Source organism: Astatotilapia calliptera, chromosome 22 (genome assembly GCF_964374335.1).
Source record: "Astatotilapia calliptera chromosome 22, fAstCal68.1, whole genome shotgun sequence".
In the NCBI taxonomy this organism is placed as follows: Eukaryota; Metazoa; Chordata; class Actinopteri; order Cichliformes; family Cichlidae; genus Astatotilapia; species Astatotilapia calliptera.
The window spans coordinates 33,297,189-33,317,083 of NC_137442.1; the positions used below are offsets into that span (position 1 = coordinate 33,297,189).

Consider the following 19,895-nt stretch of genomic DNA (forward strand, 5'->3'; position numbering starts at 1 on the left):
GTAGAGAGCACCCCCAGTCCTCGCAAAGGCCGGTTTACGCGTAACTTGGGGCCCATAAGGCTAAGCGCTTGCCTGCGAGGAGCAGGAGAATGGAGCAGAAGGAGGTAGGAAGGCGGCAGGGAGAGTCTGAGGCCCTCAAGGAGGGCGGTTTACGCGAACTCTGCCCTCTGTAAAGCCAAGCGTCCAACAGCGAGGCCCAGGAGAACTAAGGAGAGGGCCGGTTTACGTGAAGACTACCCTCTGTAAAGCTGAGCGTTTGCAAGCACAGGGTAGAAGGACCAAGGAGAAGGAGGAAGGAGACGATGATGATGATGATGTGAAGTTGAGAGATGTTTGCTCCGGTGGTTCGGGGTCGCTCGAGACCCCAGTATTTGCCATCGTAACTTATGAATTTGGTGTGGGGTGGCGAAATACCCCATCATAATCACTAAGGGGTCACAGAGTACCCATGGAGCACGGAGCGCCTGCGGTCCCCACTTAGGCCGGCTAAGCGCTTGCCTGCGGGGAGCAGGAGAACGTGGGAGAAGGAGGAAGGAGGTCGAGGAGGAACGAAGAGTCCGAGGTCCTCACTGAGGCCGGTGTACGCGAACACTCTCGAGAAGGAGACGACGATGATGATGATGTGAAGTTGAGAGTTGTTGCCGTGGCGCTTTGGGTTCCCTCCAGACCCCAAGGTTTGCCATCGTAACTTACGCGATCGATGGAGGGTTACAACCAATTAGGTGCCTTTGTCCGACGCTGTGACGAGACCGGCTATAGCCAGGGGTCCGCCTGACTCCCATCTGCCCCCACCGCGAATCGGAGCCCTGTTTCGCTGACGGGGTCTGCGTGACCCCCCCCCCCCCCTTCTTTTTTTTTGGTACAGGCCGCACAAGGGTTAACAAATTAAGTTGTATGTTGTTTTCATTTTTAATCTTTTGTTCTCTTCCTACTCTGTCCTGAGTACTGAGTCAGGATTTAGAGTGAGTACTCAGTACTGTTTTTTGAGGCAACGAGTTTCCCAAAAAATTTTTAAATTCTGGGAACTAAGTCGACTGCAAACTCCCATGCACCCTCAAGTATCCTGGAGAGGATAAAGAGCTGGTCCAGTGTTCCGCGACCAGGACAAAAACCGCATTGTTCCTCCTGTATCCGAGGTTCGACTAACGGACGAACTCTCCTTTCCAGCACCCTGGCATAGACTTTCCCAGGGAAGCTGAGGAGTGTGATCCCCCTGTAGTTGGAACACACCCTCCGGTCCCCTTTCTTAAAGATGGGGACCACCACCCCGGTCTGCCAGTCCACAGGTACTGCCCCTGATCTCCACGCAACATTGCTGAGGCGTGTCAACCAGGACAGCCCTACAACGTCCAGAGCCTTCAGGAACTCGGGGCGGACCTCATCAACACCAGGGGCTCTGCCACCAAGGAGTTGTTTAACTGCCTCAGTGACCTCGCCCCCGGAAATTGGCGGGTCATTCCCCTCATCCCCAGTCTACATGTGTTTTGTGGACTTGGAGAAGGCATTCGACCGTGTCCCTCGGTGTGTCCTGTGGGAGGTGTTGCGGGAATATGGGGTGTCTGGCCCATTTCTACGGGCCATTCGATCCCTATACAACCGTTGCAAGAGCTTGGTTCACATTGCCGGCAATAAGTCGGACTCTTTCCCGGTGGGTGATGGGCTCCGCCAGGGCTGCCCTTTGTCTCCGGTTCTGTTCATAATTTTTATGGACAGGATTTCTAGGCGCAGCCAAGTGGCGGAGGGCTTTCGCTTTGGTGGCCTCAGAATCTCATCTCTGATTTTTGCAGATGATGTGGTTCTGTTGGCTTCATCGGGTGAGGGCCTCCAGCTCACACTGGAACGGTTCGCAGCCGAGTGTGAAGCAGCGGGAATGAGGATCAGCACCTCCAAATCTGAGGCCATGGTTCTCAGCCGGAAAAGGGTGGAGTGCCCACTCCGAGTCGGGGATGAGTTCCTGCCCCAAGTGGAGGAGTTCAAGTATCTCGGGGTCTTGTTCGCGAGTGATGGGAGAAGGGAGCCGGAGATCGACAGACGGATTGGGGCTGCAGCTGCAGTAATGCGGACGCTGCACCGGTCCGTCGTGGTGAAGAGGGAGCTGAGTGTAAAAGCGAAGCTCTCAATTTACCAGTCGATCTACGTCCCTACCCTCACCTATGGCCACGAGCTGTGGGTAGTGACCGAAAGAACGAGATCGCGGATACAAGCGGCAGAAATGAGCTTCCTCCGAAGGGTGGCTGGCCTCTCCCTTAGAGATAGGGTGAGAAGTTCGGCCATCTGGGAGGGGCTCAGAGTAGAGCAGCTGCTGCTCCACATCGAAAGGAGCCAGCTGAGGTGGTTCGGGCATCTGACAAGGATGCCCCCTGGGCGCCTCCTGGGTGAGGTGTTCCAGGCATGTCCCACCGGGAGGAGGCCCCGGGGCAGACCCAGGACACGCTGGAGAGATTATATCTCTCGGCTGGCCTGGGAACGCCTTGGTATTCCCCCGGATAAGCTGGAGGAGGTGGCTGGGGAGAGGGAGGTCTGGGCCTCTTTGCTTAGGCTGCTGCCCCCGCGACCCGGCCCCGGACAAAGCGGATGAGGATGGATGGATGGATGGATAATTCGACTGCACCTTTTTATGCCTTTACTGACCTCTTGTGGTAAGATATGATCATGTAAATACCGCGTTCCACATAAAATCTGTTCGAGGTCAACCAGAATTCATACATAAGGCGCACCAGATTATGAGGTGCACTGTCAATTTGAAAAATTCTCAAATATGTGTTAATGGAAACAAAAAAATGTGCACTTTGTTTCCATAGCAGCACTGACAAATCATAATATCTATAAAACAAACTACTTTGAAAATGTATATGTATTAAATGGGAGATAATGCTGACTGTTCTTTCATTTCTTCTTTAAGTCCTTCCCTTATTCCTAGCGCTACAATAATAAAGCAATAAGAATAAAAGAAATGTATTAATAAATATAAAATAATGTATTTGTGATGATTCAATTTATTTGACTGACCACTGTGCAAGGCAGAAAGCTTAGTAAATGTTGAAACTATAGAGTTACAATAACTTTGCTGTTGAAAATTTTCAGCATGATGTCATATTTGAAATATAAATCTAATATTATATTTTCATTATATTTTCTTTAAAATACAGTGTATGTTTTTAATATTGTAAATATAATAATCCATAATTATGTAGATATGCACATTAGTTTTTAGTGAAACACAAGCCCTCCAGAAAGGAAGGGAAAAGCCCTGTAACTTACATTAAACCAAAATATGTTCCCTAAAACTGTCACGGTTCTGGGTCCATCGGACCCAGTAGTTTGAGTTTTATTATGTTTTGGTTTTAGTTTGCATCAGGGATTGTTTTCTTGTTCTCTTGTAGTGTTGATTATGATGATGTTTATTATTTGAGTTTCATGTTTCTGTGGTGTTTAGGATTTGTTCTTCAGTTGTGTCTGCTTAGTATTTGTCTAGCTCCATGTGCCATTTTCTGTTTGTCTCTCTATGTCGAGTTTGTGTCTTAGTGTGATGGTTGCTTGTTCCTGTTTTATTGTGATGGTCTGCGTCTCATGTGAGTGTGTTCAGTTTTACCTTTGTCTCGTCTTGTTGATTATTCCCAGCTGTGTCCACCACCTGTGTGTAATTCCCCTGTGATTCTCTGTGTATTTAAGTCATGTCTGCCGTCATTGTAGTTGCTGGTCCGTCTGTGTTTCCACCCTGCTTCATCTGTGTGTTTCCCTGCAGTCTACCATCATCTGTTTCCGCCCGCTCTCATTCATGTCCAGGTTCGTGTTCTATAGTTAGTTTGTTCCCAGTTTAGTTTAGTCATTGCTCCGTTCGCCGTTTGTCCATTTCCTTTTTTGTGTTTAATAAACCACCCTCACACCCATACAGGTGCCTGCGTTTTGATCCTCCTTTATTTTCCACACGGCTCATCTCACTCGCCGTGACAAAAACGGTGGACAGAGCTACAGATCCATGACACCCTTAAGCAGCTAGCTAGCAGCTATCACTACCAGTACTTGAACTGCTAATAAAAGGACAGGTATCTTTGTCGCACAAGACAACTTACCAACATGTACATAATAACGTAATATTCCTGTGTGCTGTACACCCAATGACTGTAGAAAAGATGGACGACCTGGCTGCACTTCCTTCGATTGTGAAAAAATTAAGCCAAGCTTTATTTATTTGTATCTGCTGGTTGGTTTACCGTGCCTGACAACTCGTTAAATTAAGGTAAATACAACCACATCACTTATGAAAAAGACATACAGCTTAACATCTTCAGTTCTACAAAATCCAAAGTCACTCTATTAATTAATTTTCGAGATTAGCCGTTAGCATACACACTGTGTTAGCATTTGTTGCTCGTTAGTTAGCGATGCTACACACCTGTTACTCTAATAGTCTGTATTTTTGAATGATTTAACACTCCTTAGTTTTTGCTGTCTATTTTTAGACAGTGATAAGATCAGCTGTTCACTCCACAGAGGCCCAGAGTTACTTTTAATATCAGAATGTAATGTTGACCTGCTGATTTTTGAACATAAGAGTGAGGATGATATAAAACTGAAGATTTAAACAGTTTTAGATCAATAACACTCACAGGGTGCTTTACAGTCTGGTAACATGGAAACTTTAAATATAAACAGCAACAACAGGTTTCATAGAAGTGTCATTGGTCCTTTTCATTTAATAATAGAGTCCACATTATTATCAACGGCTACATCCACCCTGGGGGAAAACTAGTGAGGGAGACCATCAGGACCAAGCTCGGTTTCCTGGGTCAGGAGGTTTTGAGAAACTTCTTCCCTTTCTTTCATCAGAGCTGTCCTGTGCCAGATGTTCTGTTGACCCACTGAGAGAGGCATCGTTTCAAAAACATCAGGAAGACAGAAGCTCATTGGATCAAGAGAACTCATGATCTTCACCAGCAGCTCCCTCAAAGTGAAATCTTCAGAGCTCCACTGTAGGCCCGCCCAGAAGATGTATAAACCCAGCATTTCATGAACACTGTGATGGAGACCTCTGGTTTGTGTAATGCAGAAAACAGTGAAAGAAAGGTCAACTGTGATCAGTCAGCTGAGACTGAAGAAGTCACTTGGATGAGCGACGAAACGTTTCTCCCACTGAAGACGCTACGTCGAGGTGAACAGAATCAACTTTTGGGGAGTGGCACTTTTGGGGGTTTACTTACCTGGATGACTGACGATGCATCAAGAAATTTTAACCCACTTTGGCAAGAACTGCCTAAAGCTTGTACGTCAGTATGCGCAAACAGTATGTAAGATGGCTGATTACAGGAACCACCTGAGATTCAGCCTCAGATGCCAAAAAAACAGGACTATGCCTAAAACTCTGCAAGTCCTCCAGAAGGCACAGCACCAGCTGCTTAATGAATCGGTGAGGCAAACAAATTTTACCATTGATGTGCTAAAATCTGAAGAGGAGCAGATCCGACAGAGACGAATTTACTTATGAGTCCCTGAAACGAGACCCAGGGAGTGGTTACAAGAAGGGGGTGATAGACTGTCTGAAGCAGTTAGAACAAGACAATGCTATTGACCAGATGTCGTACCCAGGGGAATCTACATCAAATCTCTATGGTTTACTGAAGATTCAGAAACAGGGTGCATCTTTAAGACCGACTGTTTGTTGTAGTGTGCTCTGCAGTCATAAGCCATCAGTGTGTAGTACAGTGAGCTGAGCACGCAGCCATGGGGTGAGCCAGAACTGAGGGTGATGGCAGAGGATGTGGTGTTAATCCTGACTCTCTGCAAGTAAGGAAATCCAGTTACACAAGGATGAGAAGGGTACCCAGTGCTGCCATCTTGGTCATCAGTTTCTGTGGGATGATGGTGTTAAATGCAGTAGTGAAATCTATAAACAGCATTGTCAGTGATAGTCTGAGCAGGCATATCTATGGAAGGACGTACATACCTCTCTCCCACACAATGGCACCCTGACTGCCATTGACTATGTGCACGTTAGCATATGCTACTTCCGGTGCGGAAACTCCTGTGGGGAGCTTTGTTTCCGGTGTCCTATTCGCGCCTGGTTTACGGTCCAAAACAAGTTAAGCAAATGAATGAATAAAGCAGCAATTTACATTTCTATAGATGTCTTGGGCATTTACCCAATATATCTGTAAATGATGTTCATCGACTTGTCAATATTTTTTCCCCGCGCCTCAGGGCAAAAAGAGAAAATGGATTCAAATGTTATATTTCTCAGCTGTCCCTTATGGAACGCCAGGACTGCCATAATGAATTAATTAAATACACCATTAAATAATTTAAATGTGGCAATAATTAATTAAAATTGGAATTAATTAATTAAATAAATAGTTATGACACATGTAATTAATTAATTATTGACACATTTAATTAATTATTTATGTATTTCACATTTTAATTAATTATTGACACATTTAATTAATTAATTATTGACACATTTAATTAATTATTTATGTATTTCACATTTTAATTAATTATTGACACATTTAATTAATTATTGACACATTTAATTAATTATTTAATGATATATTTATTTATTTCATTTTGGCAGTCCTGACGCCTGGCTCTCGTCATGAAATAATTTTATCTGTCAGCCTCACCCATCAAACTCAGGGGGCGGGGTTAACGCTGCCCATGCAGCTTCTCTAACATTTGATTGGTTGCCGTGCAAAGTAAGTCAAAACAGGTCGATCCTAGAAAATCGATTGCTTGTGTAGACTTGGGGCAGCCAGTTATCCCAGAATGCAGATCACAGGCAGCAATGGTGGTGGTGTAGTTTTAAAATACCCCGTTTTTCTGTCACCAGCTACACTTTTAACAGTGTTTTAGCCGCGAATGTCGCAACGTATGTCTGGTCAGGTTGTCAACATAGAACATGTTTGCAAAAGTGCTCAGATGTTTTCAGAGATTTCACTAGCTCTGCTAACAGTTAGCATGCAGAGTGCACCGAGGGGGTTACGTTAACCGGTTTGTTTACATATTCCACTCTCCGTGTTCCACATGTTGCATTCGCAGATTCTCATTTTCACCGAACGATCGTCTCTTTCCGCCTGGTCCAGCGATCAGCTCAACAGACCCTCAGTTTACCTGCATGCATCCTCCTCCTCATCTGTCAGCTGTTTAACACCTGCTGCTAATTCAAGAAACACGCCTAGTTACCTGATGATAGTCACAGTTTAACTGGGCAGCCGGTGCTCGATATAAAGCAATGTCAGCGCATTTTTCTGCACAAGATAAGTAAATATAGTGTTTTCCCCGAGCGCAGAGCTGCTGGAGCTCGTTTCCTTACAGAGCACTTTATAGGCGAACAGCTTTATCAGCGGCTGATGTCCAATCACCGGCACACAGCTTTCAAACCTCAGCTGAGTTTTAGCTCTCAGTGGTTAAACGCTGGACTTCATTCACTCAGGTTCTGTCTATCGGGTCACGTTTACTTCGCTGTTTTATTTACAACTGAGCAAATCGGTTTGGCTGAGGTTAAAGTTACGTTTCATAACTGCATAGTTTCACAGACGTTTAATGGTTCACTGGCACATGTGTTAGACTGAACTATCATCTAAATATCATCTGTTTTTTAATAGTTATTCAACTGTATTCTAAGCACCAGCTGTCTGTTAGAATGTGATTTTTTTTCTCTCTCTGTTGGCAGAGGTATAAAAATCTGACATGCATGGCGAACTTCACCGACGATATTTAGGGAGGAATAAACACACATCAAACATAAATGAACCATTTGTCTGTCTCCATAATTGAGAGAATTTTCTCTTCTTATGTCAACTCTCTCTCTCTCTCTCTCTCTCTCTCTCTTTTTTTTTTTTTTTTTTTTTTTTTTTTGCTTTTTCGGTCATGTTATGTTTACCTGTCAAAGGCTTGTTACAAACTATGAAACACATTGTGCAGACTTCTGGATGTTAGAAGAAAACGAATACTGCTCATGAATGAGACTAAAGGCAGGAAGGTGTCCTTTAAAACTAAACATGTTAATAGGACCTCCCTGTTTATATCATAGTTTATGATATAGCACGTGTATTTCACTAATAGCCTGCTGAGGCCACTATACGTGCTGGCCTCATATCAAATGTGAAGGCAGACTGAGTCTATGTTTGACGTTTTTTATATCTAATCTTCCTTTTCAAACATTTAAACAGCAGCGAGTCTGCAGCTGAGGGAATACAAATTCAAATTGTCGGAACAGGTTTGCTCGTTTCTTGGATTCATTTGGTGATTTATTAAATGTATAACTGTTATTCTAATCTGCTGCTGAGTCTCTTACACTTTTCTTTATGCTGTATATTTTCACGTCTCTGGAATAGTTGGCAGTTAGATAGTCAGCTGGGAAACTTTGTGTTAACTCATGGAGCTGAGGATATCGTGGATATGCTGACCTCGCTGCGTGGTGTACAGAGCGAGGTCAGCATGATTAATATTCACAATAAAAATATTAGCCGAACATCATGAAGTCTGTATGTGTTTCATAGTGTCGAACAACCTTTGTACAGTTAAAGCCAGCAGTTACTACATGACGGAAACACCAACGTTATCTCTTCTATGTGTTTATACAGAGGTCACGCTGATTACTGAACAAAAACCCAAAGATCAGATGTTAAACAGACTTATTTGCTCTCTCTCCTCCTTAAACATGTTTTTAATGTTAGTTATAATTCAGAATTGGCGACTGAAACACGTAGGACACATAAGAACATCAGGAAATAAAACATCGATAAATATAACCTCAGTAAAAGAAGTCAGCGGGGGTTACTACAGCTGTGTACCGGGGCCTGCGCTTTGTCGGTGGGATTGCTTGCGAGGCGAGCGGGTCTATCCCACGCTTTGCCGTGAGACTGGGCAGACATCTTCGAAATCATCGAAACACTTTTGCAAAGAGGCTGTATCTTGACAAACCGACCAGACACATGAAGATTAAACCACTACATTCTCGGCTAAAAAAATATTAAAACGGTATTTGGTAACACACAAACAGGGTTTTTCAAAGCTCAGTTCTGTTAGCTTCCACATGCCGGTTGTTGTGTGCTAGAAACAATGGCCACCAGGCCAAAGCAATGGTTTTGACTCGATCAGCGTTAACCCCGCCCCCTGAGTTTGATGGGTGAGGCTGACAGATAAAATTATTTCATGACGAGAGCCAGGCGCCAGGACTGCCAAAATGAAATAAATAAATATATCATTAAATAATTAATTAAATGTGTCAATAATTAATTAAATGTGTCAATAATTAATTAAAATGTGAAATATATAAATAATTAATTAAATGTGTCAATAATTAATTAATTAAATGTGTCAATAATTAATTAAAATGTGAAATACATAAATAATTAATTAAATGTGTCAATAATTAATTAAATGTGTTAATAATTAATTAATTACATGTGTCATAACTATTTATTTAATTAATTAATTCCAATTTTAATTAATTATTGCCACATTTAATTAATTATTTAATGGTGTATTTAATTAATTCATTATGGCAGTCCTGGCGTTCCATAGTCCCTCGTTTATCGCGGGTGTTATGTTCTAGAAATAACCAGCGATAGGTGAAATCAAGTAGCCAATTTTATTTTTTGACTGTGCAAAACGTTTCGTGGACATCGTGGACATACAGTACTGCACTTCAGAGTCACACTGCTAGTGATCGATGCAGCAATTCTGTACTGTACAGGAGAGACGTCACGGAGGAGATCGTCTGCAGCGATCAGGACGCAGGACACAAGGTGGCGTAAAAAAAAAAAAGTATGCAAACTTGCACTAAAAAATCTGCGAAACAGCGAGGTGAAAGGTGAACCGCGTTATTAGCGAGGGACCACTGTAATTTTTAAGGTAAGTCACAACATACCCTTCGTACATACTAACCTATAGAAACCGTTACCAGCAGTCATTCATTTTTGTGTGGCTTTTTTCACAGTTTGTTAACATGCTGTGTAGGTGTGTACTTGACTAGCTGATATCGACATAACATGGAAAAATCTGGTTTGACTGTTCTTCACCTGTAGTTTGAATTCTGAACATTTGCCTGTTTAAATCATTAGACCAGTCACTACACAGAGATGTGCTTCTGAATGTGGACGATGTGTCTTCTGCTGCAGTAATGCAGTTCTGCTTGTGTTGAGTGATGTAAACAACTGATCGATCTAAACTCTTTAAACGTCAAAATTGATCATTAGATTTTTTATGACACAACAGTGGTGAGTGTTCCCACCTTCTGCTCTTTGTAACTTAACGCGATCTTTCCGTTTTCGAGTTTTGGACATGATTTTGGAGTATATCTTCGCAGTAGAGAATGACCGCAAAGTAAAGCTACCGGAAATGTACAACCCCACATCCGGTCTCAAACCAGGAAGTTAGCATTTTCTCGTGCACAGGGTCAAATAGGTATCGGGATGAAACTCTTGGACCCATTGTCAGATCCTGTGCTGCTGCAGTGGGTTCTAGACTCTTCTTAGCACATAACAATGTGTCCAAATGTGGTGAGAGACACTGTCAAGTTGTACCTCAGACTGTTAAAGGAGCTCAGTGATGTCCTGGTCCAGATCTGGGAGGCGATACTTCAGGACATCCATCCATTGTCTCATGATGTCTCTTTTTTTCTTGTTTTTTAAATGAAGTGAAGTATACAGAGGTGGGGGAAAGTCCCAGGTCAAGTAGGGAGTGCTTTTTGTATTTCACTAATTATATTGAGTAGTGTTGAAATCTCCCAATTCTTTGAATCTTTGGGCTGAAGGAAGGACAGTACTCGGTGTATTTATGCTCAATCAACAATACTTTATTTCCATACAATTCAACACTTAAGAGCATAAGGACCATCATGATGGGGAGACATGCCTGAAGAGGGTCACCGCAAGTCTCGAAATGGTGACGTGTTACTCAGCTTCTTATAGCCGCTAGTGGCCCCCACCTACACTGAAAAAAATGCAATAGGGTGGTTGTTGAATTTGCATAGAATTACTTCATATATCCAGCATGACTAATTTAAATTTCACATCTAAACATATTTTTGTCTTTTAATTTTCACATATTCTTTAAGAATATTGATTCTTTTAGAACAAATCATGTTGAAAAGAAACAAGTTAGTCGTGTTTTATCCTCAAGCTCCGCCCCCTGGAAAGGAAAAATCGGCTGCGCTGTCCGCCATTTTTGTCTCTCGCTTTGGAAAATCTACTACCATCTGGAGTTTTACACTTGAAGGTAAATAAGATTTTAAAGCTAACACACCAGTGACAACGAGTGTAGACCCTTTATATATGTGGACTTTTACTGGGTGTTGTTATTTTACAGGTATGTGGGCTGTTTATCGAAAACCATGAAAGGCCAATGTTAGGCTCCAGTTAGCTAATGGTAACCGAAATTATGCGATAAGCAAATTAGTAATTAACATACATAATGTGAGTTAATATTGTTTCTATATTCTTTCAGTCTAAATGAACAGACTATTACAAACTTGCATCGGTGTCTGTAGTAAGTGGTGGTACCTGCAGTGTCTTAACCATTAAACAAGCTAATGTAGGGCTGGGATATGACTAGTTTGTTGAAACATGTCTGCTGCCAATGTGACTGCTCACACACGGTAACATTACCAGCACATAGCCACAGCCGCTATAAACATGCTGAAAGGTCAATCTAGCTTCTGTAGTCAGCAGCTGGAAGACTCAACACAGACCCAAGATTCAGTGTAACGGTTATCTAAATGTTGTGTGTCTTGTTTGTAAGCCCAGAAAAAGAAATTAAATAAAATGACGACCTTGAGCTTCAAGCTAATGTAAGCGTAATGCTATAGCATAAAGCGACTAATGCAATGATGAGGTTGTTAAATTAGTAAAAATACAGTAAATATATCCAACATGAATCATTTATATTTTTGGTCTAAACATAATTAAGTCTCACGCCTTTCACTTGTTTTAGAAGGATGTTCAGTCTTTTAAAACCAGTCATATCAAAATAACAGAAAATAGTTATGTTTTCTGTTGAAACTCCACCCCCAGGGTGTGTTTTGCGAGGGAAAATTCACTGTGGCGGTCCGCCATTTTTTGTCTTCGCTTCGTTTACGTTTGGTGCTGAGCTTTACTTTGTCAAGGTAAACTGAAAACTACATGTTTGAGAGGAAACGAAGAGAACATCCATTAGATGGGGAAGTTTTTCTCATGAATTGCTGTTGAGCAACATAATGTAAAAAACAAGTCATTCCTTAAGTTTACTAACGATAATGCTAGCTTAAGCTGCGAGACAATATTATGTGCATTAGCTTTTTTTCAGTGTGTGCCCAGTCACATCCGCTTGTTTTTTCTCAGTGAATACAGACTAACAAACTCGTGTCCATTTAGTTAACTGGTTGTACCTAAAATGTTTTAGTTATACAGTTAAATAAGCTAGTTTGCCATGGGGTGGGCTCTGTGTGTGTTGGGGGGGGGGGGGGGGGGGGTGTGTCTTCACTAAAGTCGGTTTATTTAGGGCATGACACCTATGCAGTACTCATTAGGAGAGGAAGTGCATGACGTGGGGCTTTATTTCATGTTCTGGGGCAGTGAATGTAATCTACTGATAACATGTTAAAGACACACAAAAACCCAACAAATTATTTTAACTGATTTATAGAGAGACTGAGAGGAGGGCTTAAAGAGATAAAAAATAATGACAATATAAATATGTTAAATTTATTTTTTCTGTATCGATATATGGTGCTTATCCCTGCTGAAGGGCAGATTGGTGTTGCTTCAGAACAATTGTCTAGCGCTGTTATGTAGAGGTGTTACTGTTAAGGTTTTAATAACATTATTTTATTTACTAGTGAAGATTTGCATATCTTATCTCACATTCTGTAAGGTAAATTTTCTGGAAAGGTCAAATTAACTAATTTAACTAAGTATTAATGAAAGACCTTGATGTGTATATGACAATAATAGATGTCGTTTCTGGGTCATTTGGCAGAACTGCAAAATGGCCAGAAGGAGGCAACTGCTGTGGTTGCAAACAGGCTTTGGGTGGTTTGGAAGTAAGGGCAACTATGGAACTGCTCAGCAACATGGGACCCATAGCTAATAAATAGTAATATAACTTTGTGTGGATGTAACCTTGTGAGATTTGAGATTTTGACAGCATTTTTATGTGACAACTTCTCTTTTTAGATAAATGCAGAGTTTAAGCGCATTACCACCATGCCACTGCAGTCCAGATTACTCTCGCAGATAGATGTGCTATCTGACAAACTAATAAAGGTCTTCAAAAGGCGAGGAGGACAAATAGGAAGAAGACTTCAGAACATTCTGGAGCCCACGGCCCAGGTAAGAAAAAAATTAATTTGTGTATACACTTTAGGGAAAATAATAATTTTAACAAAATGCTGCTTGTCACTCTATGCCAGGAGTATGTCGAAAATCACCTGGGATTTTCACAATTTACCATGGGTGCGTTTTTTTTCTTTTTCTTTTACCTGCATTTTTCTATGTGTGGAGTTGATAGTTGAACACCTCTCTGTGCTCTGACCGTATTCTGCTTCTTTGCATGGAGATTTCACTTCATTACCTTTTTAAGCATTCTGAGGACTCAAATCACATGCTGTAATGAATCCATTTTTGTTCACCTAATGTGTTAATGTTAACATTTTTTGGAATAGTGACACAGATTAAAATAAGATTTGGTATAATGTTCTTTGACCAGTGTTCTGTTTAATTAAATTTTGGAATTCTGCATTTTCTAGGCCACAGATGAAGCCATTATCCAACGATCTAATAAGGAAACAACCATGGGAATTTACATCATAAAGTCAAGAGATGCCAATGGCAGCCCTGAGGACATTGGGATAGTCCTTGAAGGCCAGAGAGTCTGGCAGGATTTGGATAACTATACCCTAGCAGCTGCAATGCTGTTTGGACTAATGTACACTTTGAACCTCACCTACCCACTGGAAAAGTATACCTTCGAGGTATTATAGAAACTGGTTATGGAGCTCAAAAGGAACAGCCTTTCAAAGAAGGCCCAGGTTTTCAGGACCAGACTGTACGATTGAACAGTTTTCCAGTTATGATGTGGGAACAACATGTTTACCTCTTCAAATATGTACCATCCTTTCTTTTAAGCCAGCACTGGTAAAGTTGCAGGACATAGTGAAACTTATTTTTCTGGCACTTTTCAACTTGGGGCCTTTATTACTGCAGTTTTCACTTTTCAAGCCATGACTCTTTTAAAAAAAAATTCAAACTTTGAATGTCCATTTTTCTCAATGGAAATGGTGCCTTGCACCAATTTCACCAGTTTGCAATTTTTTTCCCAAGGTGCACCACTACAAACAGATTGCATCGTCTAGTATTAGTGATTGTGATGTTTAGTGATAGAAGCAAGCCAATACTAATCAGTTTAGGTCTCTTGGTTGTGTGCCTGTGGGTTATAATGTTATTTTAAGTCTCTTCTTTGTGTCATTTTAATAATTACACCCCTTATGGCTCTTACATTTAAAAAACTATTTTTTACATAAGCGCGATGTCATAAGGCCCCACAATGTTGAATTCAGGTTACAGCAGATAACTTTGAGGAATGTTGTGGAATGTTTTTCAAGAGATGCATTGTACAAATATGACTCATGTATATTTTGGAAGCCTGAATTGAAAGTCCATTTTTACAACTGTGTAGTATTTTCAAAAATACAGGTCATTGTTCAAAAATGTTTTGCTTATTTCTTTGATTGAAGAGAAAGTGTACAGTACATACAGTAAGATCAGCCTTAATTTAGTTTTATTTATTGAACACTCAATTATATACTATATTATATATTATATATTAGAAATTTGTTATAAAATAAAATAAGCTTACCATAAAATAATCTTGTCAATATAACACATAGTAGTCCAATACAATTAACACAAAAAGTTCATGTCTGATAAACAAGTGGTTTCTATAAATATTTGACCGGAATGAAAAACATAACAACAACATAAAAAAGTCATGTTTGTGTTACCAGAAAAATGTGTGCAGGTATAACATAAAAAACTAAGGTTAACCAAACATAACTTAATTTCGTGCAACCGATTACAATAATTTTTTTACGTTTATACCACTGATTATTTTTTTCAGTGTAGTCGTAAAAGCCCAAACATTTACATTCTTTCTCCCTTACGGCGCCTAAGTTATGACCTCAGCAGTTGTTTCTCTGCTCTCTGTAAGGTGGGGGTATGGAATGTGGTCTATCTCCCCTGTCTTAGACACAGAGTCTCCTGAACAATCTTTCTTTTTATGATTCAACAGTAAAGCATGTCACGAAAACAGTGTAACACATTCAGAGCAGATCAAGGATACAGATTGATGCACACTTATCTAATAAACTACTACGTGAATATGTTCTTTTAACTCAAAAGTATAATGAGAACTAAACTACATACAGATCACACACTCTATATTAGATATTTCAACTTAGGAAAAAATGTGTTTATTTTTAATTTGACACCTTTGCAAATCATGACATTTTTGGAACATTTTCTGTTAAACCTTTTCTAATTAGCATAAAATGTTATGGTTGAAAGTTTGGACATAAATGATTACTGTAATTTTGTGTGTGTGTGTGTGTATTTTTTTATAGGTCATTAGACATGCTCCCTTGATGCCATCCGTCTTCAGTAGTGCATTTGAAGCTCAAGCATATGTCAAAAAAATCAACACACTGCTTCAGAAACACTGTGCTGAGGCTAGGTTCATCTGAGCAGAGTCACGTGATCATTGTTGTTAGAAGCTTCATTCTGCACATCACTGCTTCAGAACCTGATTTAATGCTTTCAATCATTGGTGGGATTTGTGCTGTGTTTTGGTGGTGATTTTGTGTGGGTGAGAGCGAACCAGTGTGGAGCCAGCAAGGAAGAGAGCACGTTCTGCCTATTCCTAAAAAAGGTCATAAGCAATTCAGCGACCATGTCTAAAATGTACTTAAGATATACTTTATATAGTAATAGTTGTTTCATATTATATATAAATGTGCCTGTCCACTGGTTAATTAAATAATCACATGGAGGCAGGTACCTCACACCACATGCATACTCCCAACCTATTATAAGATTGTATATTATTATATATCTTGTTTTGTGTGTGTGGGGCGGAGGTTGTTTTTTGTTTTTATTAATTAATAAAAAAATGTCAAAACATCACAAGTAAAAGGAGATTACACCATGGCACATATATAAAAAAAACCCAGAAAAACCCAAAACATGTTTAAAGCACCCTACAAGCCTAATATCAGGATATTTTATGATAAATAAAAAATTATGATAAATAAATTATAAATAAATTATGATATGATGTTTATGATATTAAACAGAAGCTTTCAATTCAGCTGTTTCAAACATAATGAAGGAGTTCATTTCAAGTTGTAGATTCAAGCTGCTCTTCATATTTTTGGCCACTAGATGTCACCAAAAATGTCTGTGTTGAGTAATGAGCCGTTTTTCAATACAAGCGTCAACACTTCGGAAAGGTTCGTTTGGCCAACACAATCAATAGATGTGGGATTACATAAATAAAACACAAAACTTACCTGTGTGTTAGATGCAGCTTTGAGTTGATTGTAGTGTTGACTGCTGCTTCTTCTAGAGCTAGGCAGACTGGACACAATTCTGGAGTACTGCTGCCATGTATTGTACTGTGTAGCGTAATCACTAAATAGTCTAATAGCACTTCACTTCACTCTTTAACTGGGTAAAAGAGTGAAGACTGTTACTCCAGCTGCTCCAGCTGCTCCTGTGCTTAAACAACTTCAGGAGGAGAAAAATAGTTCTTGCACAAGATGAGAATGTGATTGACTGTAAATCAAGTTCTGTTTTCTGGTGACCAACAGACAGGGAGGCAAACATTACAATGAATAGCATTTCCTTTTAAGAACTGAGTGAAAATGTTGTTTATTTTGCATGCACTTCTTCTTGTATTTAAAAACTTTCTAAATCCTCAGATTTTTTCAGGGTCTCATCTGCAGCACCACAGAACAACAAAGAGAAATGTAACTTCAAATGCACAAATATAACTTCTCATTATGTCTTTAAAGGCCTCAGCCTTTAAATACGTTTTTATGAATTCTAGATATTCAGTTCCCTCAACAAATAATTCTATACTTGAAGCTACCAGATGCAGCTCCTCTTCATTATAGCCGTATGTCTGTTGGTCTTTCCAGGTTATGAGAAAGAACTTTTCACACAGTGAAACAACAGTGAAGTTGTTGGTGGTTGGGATGCCTCCCACCCCAGCAGGATAAATTTTGCAAACAGTGACTTCTTAGAGGGGACATAGTTGTCTTTGTATGTAGATTCAAACTGTGTCCTCACGTGCAACAGAAGGCATGCGAACATCAGGTGTTTGCTTAAAGATGGAAAATAGGTAATATCACATTGCTTTAAATGTGGAGAAGATTTTTGCAGGGTATTTTTCTTTTGGGTGATATGAAATCAAACCCTCTGTGTGGCTGACGTCTCTTATGTCTGTTGTCCTGAAGTCAAAGCACCACAGTAATTTGGTTTGTGTGTTCATAAGCCGTAAGCTCAGCGAGCTGCTGTGTCTGCACACTGTGTGAACATGTAGCCAACTCTTTTTGTCTCATATTACCTCAGCACTGGTCTCTCCATTGTATGACTCTGAAGGAAATGGGAAGAAGGTTTGCAGGAGGATACAGGTAGAGAACTCATTCTAGAGTAAACAATAAACCAAGAAGAAGAAGAGGAACACGCTGTTTTACTGGCTCTGGTCATATGAAGGATCTCACAATGGTTAAAAAGAAAAAGACATTCTGGGAGTGACCAGGAGAAAACTACTGAGCAGAATACACAACAACTTATTTTTCTGAAGCAAACTTGTGGGCTGGGAATGTGATTCAAGTCTACAGTCCAGGGCTCAAAACACCACAGTCAGGGTACTAAAGAGGAAAGTGTGGGTTACTTTAAAGAATAGGTAACAAACTGCCACCATTTAGACACATTACTGCACAGTTTCTGCCACAAGGTGGTGCCACTATATAGGTAAGGCAAGATTTAAGGCAGAAGCATCAAAGCTTAGATGAAAACAGCCTGGTTAAGATGAATCCAGATGACAAAGGTTAATCTGTCACACAAGCACACTATCATCCACTCCATCTGAGAGTAATTCATGTAAAATGGCTACTTTTATTTATTGGACTCCCGTCATCAAATCACACATGTAGTAATACTACTACTACTACTAATAATAATAATAACGGCCACAACAAGATTTACCAAAGAATTTAAGAACTTTTCAATTTAGGAACTATTACTGATATTACACGAACTGAGCATTTCTCCATTATATTAAATATGTTGCATGGAGGGAGACAACACAGGAACCTGGAGGGTTCCTGTAAAAGGAATTACAGTGGAAAGCATACATAAGTATGCAAATACATTTACATTTACAAATGCACATTTGAATATTTTCCATGACATCTGGACACAGATTAACAAAGGGCACCCTTGTCTTGTAGAGCGGTGGAGGAGGAAAGGACTAGAAGTTATATTATAAGTGTATTATATAATATTATATATTATAAGTGTTACGGTCGCTGACCTCTAGTGGCTCTCCCTCTGTCGAAGAGTTGTTTTTCTCCTTTTTCTTGTGTTGCAGGTCTGCCTCATGAGCCGCAGCTGAGGTGTGTTCCAGCTCGTCAGCCACGGCATATAGGCTGCCATCCTAAACTGCCACACCCCCTGCCATTTTCCCCATGTTGCCAGAGCTGTGAGCTGTAGAGTTTTGGGCAGCGGGCCTTTGTGTGTATGTGTGTGAGAACTTACCCTCTGTGAACTTTGGTTTTTCTTTCTTTTATTGTGAGCGAAGGTGTGCCCTTATTGTGATAATTAGTTTGTCATTGTGGAAGCAGGTAGGGGTTCTCTGCCATTTTTGTTTCACCTGTTTTCTCCTGGTTTGGTTAGACAGGGAGCTCAGCCATTGTATTTTGTTTTTGGTTAGTGAGTACTTGGTTTTGATTTCTAGCTAAAGGGGGGTGTTTTGTTTATTGTTTTGGCCTTGGAGACCCTGAAGAAAAGAGCTTCCCTGTGTTTTTGTACTGTAGTAGTTTTAGGCAATAAATCTTGTATACTGACATCTATTTCTCCAGTAGTTCATGTGTTCCCTTTCACTTTGTGTTACCCCTCACTCCAGTCGACACTCCGTTCATTAAGTGGGGCGTAACATAAGTGGGGGCTCGTCCGGGATTATTTGGGTTATGGCACAGTTTAGCCTGGGTGATTTTATAGCTAGGCCTGCATTGGACCAGCTTGATGCATGTCGAAAGGAGGATTTGTGTGCTGTTGCCGCGCATTATGACATCCTTGTGGCCAAGTCCATGAAGAAGAGCGAGTTAAAGACTCTTGTTGTCAGTGGGTTGGTTGGGCAAGGCGTGTTCCCCTTAGAGGTGGACTCGGGGGATGCCGCGTCACTCCTCGAAACCTCTGGTCAGCCTGAGGTTTGTGCTGAGGAGGGGGCGGGGACACCTACGGTGGTCAAACCAGGTGAGGGAAAGCTACCAGCCTCTCTTCCACGGTTTGAGCCCTTTGTCGAATCTAGTAATCCCAGTGTTAGTGCACGCGTAAAGGTACGTTTAGTTCGTCTTGAACTTGAGGCCAAAGAAAGGGAACGTAAGGATGAGCTTGAGTTCAAGTTAAAGTGTCGGGAGCTAGAAGCTGAGACATCTATTAGGTTGCGTCAACTGGAGTTGCAAGCTAACAAATTGTCTCCTGAGCCTTCTGCTCCACCTACAGTGAAGGATGAAGACAACAATAGCAATCCTTCAGATAATTCTCTCCCTGCTCCTGCACCTCCGGCATTTGATGTGGGCAAAAACATTGCCCTAGTTCCACCATTCAGGGAGACTGAGGTGGAGGCCTATTTTA

The 19,895-nt window shown here is 40.9% G+C and overlaps 1 long non-coding RNA gene across 1 annotated transcript; it reads left to right on the forward strand.

The window, feature by feature from the left end:
- The first annotated feature begins 10,988 nt into the window (after positions 1–10,988).
- LOC145423694 (uncharacterized) lies at positions 10,989–14,204 on the forward strand. The gene is made up of 3 exons (XR_013904748.1): positions 10,989–11,220; positions 13,155–13,310; positions 13,727–14,204. It is a non-coding gene; the product is annotated as an uncharacterized LOC145423694 (long non-coding RNA).
- The last annotated feature ends 5,691 nt before the right edge of the window (positions 14,205–19,895 follow it).